The sequence below is a fragment of the Rhineura floridana genome, chromosome 3 (assembly GCF_030035675.1).
Source record: "Rhineura floridana isolate rRhiFlo1 chromosome 3, rRhiFlo1.hap2, whole genome shotgun sequence".
Taxonomy (NCBI): Eukaryota; Metazoa; Chordata; class Lepidosauria; order Squamata; family Rhineuridae; genus Rhineura; species Rhineura floridana.
The window spans coordinates 197183090-197193615 of record NC_084482.1 but is presented as its reverse complement, the minus strand read 5'-3'; the positions used below and the strand labels follow the sequence as shown (position 1 = coordinate 197193615).

Here is a 10526-nt window from a genome sequence, read left to right as displayed (position 1 = left end):
TAGGTGGGAAAACAACAAACAAAAAAGACTTGCCTGGAAGTCGCAGCCCCTTGCTTAGATTAAAAGCAGCCAAAAGCTTAAACATCCCTGCCCCTCGCTCAGGAAGGAAGCCTGCCTTCCTGCCTTCAAAGGAAGGAAGCCTGAGAATCCTAAAGAGTTAAGCCCCAGCTGACAGTTGAGCCATCAGCCTCAAGTAACACATCACTGGCTGGCAGCAGTAGCTGGGAGGAACCAGCCACACATATAAAGTCAGAGCACCCTAGCAAGGGAGCCTGCTCCACGAGCTAGAGGGAGCCCCAGCTGACAAAGCATCAAGGCGAGTTAAGCATTAGAGCGAAAAGAGGGTAAGTAGCTCCCATTTATTCCATTATTTAATTGAAGTAAAACAGCTCAGAGCAATAAGTAATAAGGGCAGCCCAAGGTCACCCTGAGCTAGGAGCCAAATCCTGAAAGAACCTATATTTTAGGAGACAGATCCTAGGAGAAGGAAGCCTATAGAAAGCTAGTTGTCAACACCACCCTAGCAGGAAAGCGTCAGGGGACACTGTAAACAAGGCTAAATTCCAGTTGGAGAGAAGGGGAAAAAGGAAACTCCACCGATACATACAGGGAGAGTCAGCTCAGTCCTTGCTAAAAAGGGCAGCTTTAGCGTCAAGGCCCCAACTGACAAAGCGTCAAGGCAAGTTAAGCAGCAGAGTGAGTTCGGCAGCAGGGCGAGGAGGCCAGGGCCCCCCACTCTGCCTGTCTGTTCCCTAACCTCAACTAAACCGCAGTCTCCAACCCATTGACATAATAAACCTTAAACAAAATTATGCAGGTAAGAAGCCAGCAGGTGTGTGGGGGCTTTCCAGTGTTTTGCACCGCCTGCAGCATGTACGACTATCTGCCTGTTGGACAGAAGTCGTGGGTGTGCTCTCGGTGCAATAAGCTCCTGGCTCTCTGGGAACGACTTCATTTTCTTGAGACCAAGGTAGTGGACCTGGAAAAGCGGAGAGAGGCAGAGAGATGTGTGGAGGAGGCCTTCAGGGACGTTATAGCTGTGTCCCACTCCAACGATGATAGCTCTCCTGCTATCATGGAGAACGATGGTCTCGGGGAAGGAGAGCATCCAGCTGAGGAAGAGGGAAACGATCCCTTAGAAGGGACCCATTCCTTAGGGGATGAGCAGCTATCCTCTCGTGCCGAGGATATATCTCCAGGGGGTGGAGGGATCCTTGTAGTGGGTGATTCGATCATTAGGAACATAGACAGTGGGGTGTGTGATGGGTGTGTAGACCGCAAGGTGTTTTGCCTCCTGGTGTGAAGGTTGTGGATATCGCCCGTCGTTTAGATAGTTTGGTAGACAGTGCTGGGGAGGAGTCAGTGGTCGTGGTGCACATTGGCACCAACGACATGGGGAAATGCAGCCGTGAGATCCTGGAAGCAAAATTTAGGTTGCTAGGTAGGATGCTGAAAGCCAGGACCTCCAAGATGGCTTTCTCTGAAATGCTACCGGTTCCACGTGCAGGACCAGCCAGACAGGCCCAGCTTTGCAGTCTCAATGCGTGGATGAGACGATGGTGTCGGGTGGAAGGGTTTGGATTTGTTAGGCACTGGGGAACAGTTTGGGACAAGCCGGGCCTGTACAAAAGGAACGGGCTCCACTTGAACCAGAATGGAACCAGACTGCTGGCACTTAAAATTAAAAAGGTAGCACAGCAGCTTTTAAACTGACTGAGGGGGGAAACCCGACAGGAGCTGAGGAAGGTCCGGTTCGGAATAAACCTCCCCCCGGGATAAAAACCAAAGAAATGATGAAATTTTAAAAGGGGTAGGCCTAGAAGTAGGCATTGCGAGAGCAGGGGCACAGGATATAAATTCAGAAGAGCAAAATTACCACAGGCCAAACCACAAGTGCCAAAGACACTTGAAGAGAGACACTGCTTACAAGTGCCTGTACGCTAATGCTAGGAGCCTCCGAACCAAGATGGGAGAACTGGAGTGCTTGGTCTTAGAGGAGAGCATTGATATAGTGAGCATAACGGAGACCTGGTGGAATGGAGAAAACCAGTGGGATACAGTTATCCCTGGATATAAACTATATCGGAAGGACAGGGAAGGACATATTGGTGGCGGAGTTGCTCTATACGTGAAAGAAGGCATTGCAACCAGCAAGCTCGAAACCTCAAAAGAGGCAGACTCCTCCACAGAATCGTTGTGGGTGGTGATACCGTGCCCCAGGAGGGACTTAATACTGGGAACGATCTATCATCCGCCTGATCAAAATGCTCAGGGAGACCTTGAGATGAGATATGAAATTGAGGAAGCATCCAAACTAGGAAATGTGGTAGTAATGGGTGACTTCAACTACCCGGACATAGACTGGCCGCATATGTGTTCCAGTCATGACAAAGAAGCAAAGTTTCTAGATATTCTAAATGACTATTCCCTAGACCAGTTGGTCATGGAACCAACCACAGGGACGGCAACCCTGGACTTAATCCTCAGTGGGGACCGGGACCTGGTGCAAGATGTAAGTGTTGTTGAACCGATTGGGAGCAGTGATCACACTGCTATTAAATTAAACATACATGTAAATGGCCAATTGCCAAGAAAATCCAGCACGGTCACATTTGACTTCAAAAGAGGAAACTTCACAAAAATGAGGGGATTGGTAAAAAGAAAGCTGAAAAACAAAGTCCAGAGGGTCACATCACTCGAAAATGCTTCGAAGTTGTTTAAAAACACTATATTAGAAGCTCAACTGGAGTGCATACCGCAGATCAGAAAAGGTACCGCCAGGGCCAAGAAGATGCCAGCATGGTTAACGAGCAAAGTCAAGGAAGCTCTTAGAGGCAAAAAGTCTTCCTTCAAAAAATGGAAGTCTTGTCCGAATGAAGAAAATAAAAAGGAACACAAACTCTGGCAAAAGAAATGCAAGAAGACGATAAGAGATGCTAAAAAAGAATTTGAGGAGCACATTGCTAAGAACATAAAACCCAACAACAAAAAATTCTATAAATACATTCAAAGCAGGAGACCATCTAGGGAGGCGATTGGACCCTTGGATGATAAGGGAGTCAAAGGTGTACTAAAGAACAATAAGGAGATTGCAGAGAAGCTAAATGAATTCTTTGCATCTGCCTTCACAGTGGAAGATATAGGGCAGATCCCTGAACCTGAAGGGATTCCGAGGAACTGAGACAAATAGTGGTAACGAGAGAGGAAGTTCTAGGCTTAATGGACAATATAAAAACTGACAAATCACCGAGCCCGGATGGCATCCACCCGAGAGTTCTCAAAGAACTCAAATGTGAAATTGCTGATCTACTAACTAAAAGATGTAACTTGTCCCTCGGGTCCTCCTCCATGCCTGAGGACTGGAAAGTGGCAAATGTAACGCCAATCTTCAAAAAGGGATCCAGAGGGAATCCCGGAAATTACAGGCCAGTTAGCTTAACTTCTGTCCCTGGAAAACTGGTAGAAAGTATTATTAAAGCTAGATTAACTAAGCACATAGAAGAACAAGCCTTGCTGAAGCAGAGCCAGCATGGCTTCTGCAAGGGAAAGTCCTGTCTCAGTAACCTATTAGAATTCTTTGAGAGTGTCAACAAGCATATAGATAGAGGTGATCCAGTGGACATAGTGTACTTAGACTTTCAAAAAGCGTTTGACAAGGTACCTCACCAAAGGCTTCTGAGGAAGCTTAGCAGTCATGGAATAAGAGGAGAGGTCCTCTTGTGGATAAGGAATTGGTTGAGAAGCAGAAAGCAGAGAGTAGGAATAAACGGACAGTTCTCCCAATGGAGGGCTGTAGAAAGTGGAGTCCCTCAAGGATCGGTATTGGGACCTGTACTTTTCAACTTGTTCATTAATGACCTAGAATTAGGAGTGATCACAGAGAGTTCATGTGAAACACTGTGAGCAACCCTTAAGAACATAAGAAGAGCCTGCTGGATCAGGCCAGTGGCCCATCTAGTCCAGCATCCTGTTCTCACAGTGGCCAACCAGGTGCCTGAGGGAAGCCCGCAAGCAGGACCCGAGTGCAAGAACACTCTCCCCTCCTGAGGCTTCCGGCAACTGGTTTTCAGAAGCATGCTGCCTCTGACTAGGGTGGCAGAGCACAGCCATCATGGCTAGTAGCCATTGATAGCCCTGTCCTCCATGAATTTGTCTAATCTTCTTTTAAAGCCATCCAAGCTGGTGGCCATTACTGCGTCTTGTGGGAGCAAATTCCATAGTTTAACTATGCGCTGAGTAAAGAAGTACTTCCTTTTGTCTGTCCTGAATCTTCCAACATTCAGCTTCTTTGAATGTCCACGAGTTCTAGTATTATGAGAGAGGGAGAAGAACTTTTCTCTATCCACTTTCTCAATGCCATGCATAATTTTATACACTTCTATCATGTCTCCTCTGACCCGCCTTTTCTCTAAACTAAAAAGCCCCAAATGCTGCAACCTTTCCTCGTAAGGGAGTCGCTCCATCCCCTTGATCATTCTGGTTGCCCTCTTCTGAACCTTTTCCAACTCTATAATATCCTTTTTGAGATGAGGCAACCAGAACTGTACACAGTATTCCAAATGTGGCTGCACCATAGATTTATACAACGGCATTATGATGTCGGCTGTTTTATTTTCAATCCCTTTCCTAATGATCCCTAGCATGGAATTTGCCTTTTTCACAGCTTCAGCACACTGTTTCATCGTGCTGTCCACTACAACCCAAGGTCACCGCCAGTTCAGACCCCATGAGCGTATATGTGAAATTCAGATTTTTTACTCCAATATGCATAATTTTACACTTGTTTATATTGAATTGCATTTGCCATTTTTCCGCCCATTCACTCAGTTTGGAGAGGTCTTTTTGGAGCTCTTCGCAATCCCTTTTTGTTTTAACAACCCTGAACAATTTAGTGTCGTCAGCAAACTTGGCCACTTCACTGCTCACTCCTGATTCTAGGTCATTAATGAACAAGTTGAAAAGTACAGGTCCCAATACCGATCCTTGAGGGACTCCACTTTCTACAGCCCTCCATTGGGAGAACTGTCCGTTTATTCCTACTCTCTGCTTTCTGCTTCTCAACCAATTCCTTATCCACAAGAGGACCTCTCCTCTTATTCCATGACTGCTAAGCTTCCTCAGAAGCCTTTGGTGAGGTACCTTGTCAAACGCTTTTTGAAAGTCTACTATGTCCACTGGATCACCTCTATCTATATGCTTGTTGACACTCTCAAAGAATTCTAATAGGTTACTGAGACAGGACTTTCCCTTGCAGAAGCCATGCTGGCTCTGCTTCAGCAAGGCTTGTTCTTCTATGTACTTAGTTAATCTAGCTTTAATAATACTTTCTACCAGTTTTCCAGGGACAGAAGTTAAGCTAACTGGCCTGTAATTTCCGGGATCCCCTCTGGATCCCTTTTTGAAGATTGGCGTTACATTTGCCACTTTCCAGTCCTCAGGCACGGAGGAGGACCCGAGGGACAAGTTACATATTTTCGTTAGCAGATCAGCAATTTCACATTTGAGTTCTTTGAGAACTCTCGGTGGATGACATCCGGGCCCGGTGATTTGTCAGTTTTTATATTGTCCATTAAGCTTAGAACTTCCTCTCTCGTTACCACTATTTGTCTCAGTTCCTCAGAATCCCTTCCTGCAAATGTTAGTTCAGGTTCAGGGATCTGCCCTATATCTTCCACTGTGAAGACAGATGCAAAGAATTCATTTAGCTTCTCTGCAATCTCCTTATCGTTCTTTAGTACACCTTTGACTCCCTTATCATCCAAGGGTCCAATCGTCTCCCTAGATGGTCTCCTGCTTTGAATGTATTTATAGAATTTTTTGTTGTTGGTTTTTATGTTCTTAGCAATGTGCTCCTCAAATTCTTTTTTAGCATCCCTTATTGTCTTCTTGCATTTCTTTTGCCAGAGTTTGTGTTCTTTTTTATTTTCTTCATTCGGACAAGACTTCCATTTTTTGAAGGAAGACTTTTTGCCCCTAAGAGCTTCCTTGACTTTGCTCGTTAACCATGCTGGCATCTTCTTGGCCTTGGCAGTACATTTTCTGATCTGCGGAATGCACTCCAGTTGAGCTTCTAATATAGTGTTTTTAAACAACTTCGAAGCATTTTCGAGTGATGTGACCCTCTGGACTTTGTTTTTCAGCTTTCTTTTTACCAATCCCCTCATTTTTGTGAAGTTTCCTCTTTTGAAGTCAAATGTGACCGTGTTGGATTTTCTTGGCAATTGGCCAGTTACATGCATGTTTAATTTAATAGCACTGTGGTCACTGCTCCCAACCGGTTCAACAACACTTACATCTCGCACCAGGTCCCGGTCCCCACTGAGGATTAAGTCCAGGGTTGCCGTCCCTCTGGTCGGTTCCATGACCAACTGGTCTAGGGAATAGTCATTTAGAATATCTAGAAACTTTGCTTCTTTGTCATGACTGGAACACATATGCAGCCAGTCTATGTCCGGGTAGTTGAAGTCACCCATTACTACCACATGTCCTAGTTTGGATGCTTCCTCAATTTCATATCTCATCTCTTTTTTTTTTTTACAATAATTTTTATTCAGATTTTCATAAAACATACAAAACAAAACCATAAAACATTCAAAGACAAAAAACAAAATCAAAAATAGTTAGACAAAAAAAAATAAAAAGTAAAATATTGACTTCCCATTTGTCACAGATCAAATCAGTTATAGGTCTACAATGTATAACAATCCTGTCTCTTAAATCATATTATAAAATCACTTTCCTCCAGTAGTTATCTTACTTAATCATCAAATCTCATAAACATTACTTTATTCTTTCCACAAAAAGTCAAAGAGAGGTTTCAATTCTTTAAGAAATATATCTATCAATTTTTCTCCAGAAAAGCATGTCGATTAATCCATCTCATTAATAATTATAATAATCTTATTGTCATAACCATAGTCAAAATAAACATTTCGATTAATCCATCTCATCAGAATCTGTTAGGTTCAATAATTTCAATAGCCATTATTCTATTATCCCTATTAGTTCCATCTTCCATCTTCCATCTTCAATAGTCTTGTTAAGTCCAGTAATTTCAGTGTCCAATCTTCCATTATCAGTATTCCGTAATAATCTTGCTGTCATAACCATAGAAATATTAACTTCCCATTTGTCACAGATCAAATCAGTTATAGGTCTACAATGTATAACAATCCTGTCTCTTAAATCATATTATAAAATCACTTTCCTCCAGTAGTTATCTTACTTAATCATCAAATCTCATAAACATTACTTTATTCTTTCCACAAAAAGTCAAAGAGAGGTTTCAATTCTTTAAGAAATATATCTATCAATTTTTCTCCAGATAAGCATGTCGATTAATCCATCTCATTAATAATTATAATAATCTTATTGTCATAACCATAGTCAAAATAAACATTTCGATTAATCCATCTCATCAGAGTCTATTAGGTTCAATAATTTCAATAGCCATTATTCTATTATCCCTATTAGTTCCATCTTCCATCTTCCATCTTCAATAGTCTTGTTAACTCCAGTAATTTCAGTGTCCAATCTTCCATTATCAGTATTCCGTAATAATCTTGCTGTCATAACCATAGTCATATAGTAAGAGTCTAATGGGAATTTCCTCTATCCCAAATATTTTCTTGCCATCCATTCTGAATAGGTTGCTGGAATACTGCAGTAAAAACATATCTCTGTTCTTTTTTACAAAATGTACTGGCTCATCTCTTGAAAGTTTTTCCCTTGTCACATGGCTGCAGTTAATTCCATAGGTCTTCTCCATATTAGGCTCCATCACATCATTCCAGTCCAGAAGATTATCCATGCCATTGACAACCTTATCTCCAATATCTTCATTAATTTCTTCAGAGATAACATTGAATTCCAAACAGTAGATTTTATTTCTAAAATCCATAAATTCCAAATCTTTTTCCTGTTCCACGTTTGTTCCAGGCTCCAGGGTCTCCTCTCTCACAGGGACCCCTATTTCTTTAAACTCCTGGATCATTTTGCACAATTCAATTTTCAGCTCCTTACAACCCTGTCGCAGGGTTCGTTTCGTTATCTCAATCTCATCCATTATTTTCTGAAACCTAGTTACTTCCAGATTCTCAGCCACTTTCTTGATTGCCATTTTAAAAGAAAAATATAAGAGAACCACTTCTTATTTCAGCAACAATTGGGTTAATACTCCAAACTTGATGACATCACAGTATAAACAGAACAGCCAGCCTTATCTCACTATGCTTAGGAAAACAAAATGTAGTTCCCAGGATCGAAACAATTAATGGCGTCGTCAGGAAACAGATTCGTCAAAATAAAATAAACCAAAAAGAGAGTAATCTCAGACAATATAATATTCTTCAGAATAGAAATCAGGAATAGAAATCTCTCTTCTGTGTATATCTTTAGAATGCAAATCCAGGACAGCTTTTTGCAACAAAAACAGAGATAAGCTGTTAATTAGTGCATAGCAGAGAAGAGTTATAGCTCACCGAAAAGATGTCCAAAGCCGATCCATCTGGCAAATCTCCTTTTACTGCAACAGTTTAAGTCAAGTAAAAAAATATAGAAAGAAGGGTGCTTGCCTGTTAGTCCGTTCTCTCTCTAAAGAAAAGATGAACGTGTCGCTTTATCAGATAGAGCTTGTTGAAAATCCGTCCTTCCTTGTTGGCTGGACCTCGTCTCATAAATCAATGAAATCTAGTCCTCCCAACAAAAATAGGCTTTGAGGTTAATCTCTTCGTTTCTCCCTGCCCGGGAGAAGTTTCATCAGTCAAAAAAAAAATGTTTTGACTGATTTATATCTGAATAAGCTTCTTTTGCGGCGGGAGCCCGTCCCAAAAGCAGGCACAGGCTAAGTCACCCTTCCCGGAAGTCAATTTCATATCTCATCTCAAGGTCTCCCTGAGCATTTTGATCAGGGGGACGATAGATCGTTCCCAGTATTAAGTCCCTCCTGGGGCATGGTATCACCACCCACAATGATTCTGTGGAGGAGTCTGCCTCTTTTGGGGTTTCGAGCTTGCTGGATTCAATGCCTTCTTTCACATATAGAGTGACTCCGCCACCAATACGTCCTTCCCTGTCCTTCCGATATAGTTTATATCCAGGGATAACCGTATCCCACTGGTTTTCTCCATTCCACCAGGTCTCCGTTATGCTCACTATATCAATGCTCTCCTCTAAGACCAAGCACTCCAGTTCTCCCATCTTGGTTCGCAGGCTCCTAGCATTAGCGTACAGGCACTTGTAAGCAGTGTCTCTCTTCAAGTGTCTTTGGCACTTGTGGTTTGGCCTGTGGTAATTTTGCTCTTCTGAATTTATATCCTGTGCCCCTGCTCTCACAATGCCTACTTCTAGGCCTACCCCTTTTAAAATTTCATCATTTCTTTGGTTTTTATCCCAGGGGGGAGGTTTATTCCGAACCGGACGTTTCTCAGCTCCTGTCGGGTTTTCCCCCTCAGTCAGTTTAAAAGCTGCTCTGACACCTTTTTAATTTTAAGTGCCAGCAGTCTGGTTCCATTCTGGTTCAAGTGGAGCCCATCCCTTTTGTACAGGCCTGGCTTGTCCCAAAATGTTCCCCAGTGCCTAACAAATCCAAACCCTTCCACCCGACACCATCGTCTCATCCACGCATTGAGACTGCAAAGCTGGGCCTGTCTGGCTGGTCCTGCGCGTTGTACCGGTAGCATTTCAGAGAAAGCCACCTTGGAGGTCCTGGCTTTCAGCATCCTACCTAGCAACCTAAATTTTGCTTCCAGGACCTCACGGCTGCATTTCCCCATGTCGTTGGTGCCAACGTGCACCACGACCACTGACTCCTTCCCAGCACTGTCTACCAAACTATCTAAACGACGGGCGATATCCGCAACCTTCGCACCAGTCAGGCAAAACACCTTGCGGTCTACACACCCATCACACACCCCACTGTCTATGTTCCTAATGATCGAATCACCCACTACAAGGATCCCTCCACCCCCTGGAGATATATCCTCGGCACGAGAGGATAGCTGCTCATCCCCCAAGGAATGAGTCCCTTCTAAGGGATCGTTTCCCTCTTCCTCAACTGGATGCTCTCCTTCCCCGAGACCATCGTTCTCCATGATAGCAGGAGAGCTATCATCGTTGGAGTGGGACACAGCTATAACGTCCCTGAAGGCCTCCTCCACATACCTCTCTGCCTCTCTCCGCTTTTCCAGGTCCGCCACCTTGGCCTCAAGGAAATGAAGTCGTTCCCGGAGACCCAGGAGCTCATTGCACCGAGAGCACACCCACGACTTCTGTCCAACAGGCAGATAGTCGTACATGCTGCAGGCGGTGCAAAACACTGGAAAGCCCCCACACCCCTGCTGGCTTCTTACCTGCATAGTTTTGTTTAAGGTTTATTACGTCAATGGGTTGGAGACTGCGGTTTAGTTGAGGTCAGGGAACAGACGGGCAGAGTGGGGGGCCCTGGCCTCCTCGCCCTGCTGCCGAACTCGCCCTGCTGCCGAACTCGCCCTGCTGCCGAACTCGCCCTGCTGCCGAACTCGCCCTGC

General features: G+C 43.9%; 1 protein-coding gene across 1 annotated transcript in view; it reads left to right on the top strand.

Annotated features, from left to right (window-relative positions):
* Positions 1-10526, top strand: part of LOC133381018 (galectin-1-like) — a 149763-nt gene that overhangs the window by 84335 nt on the left and 54902 nt on the right. The window lies entirely within an intron of this gene.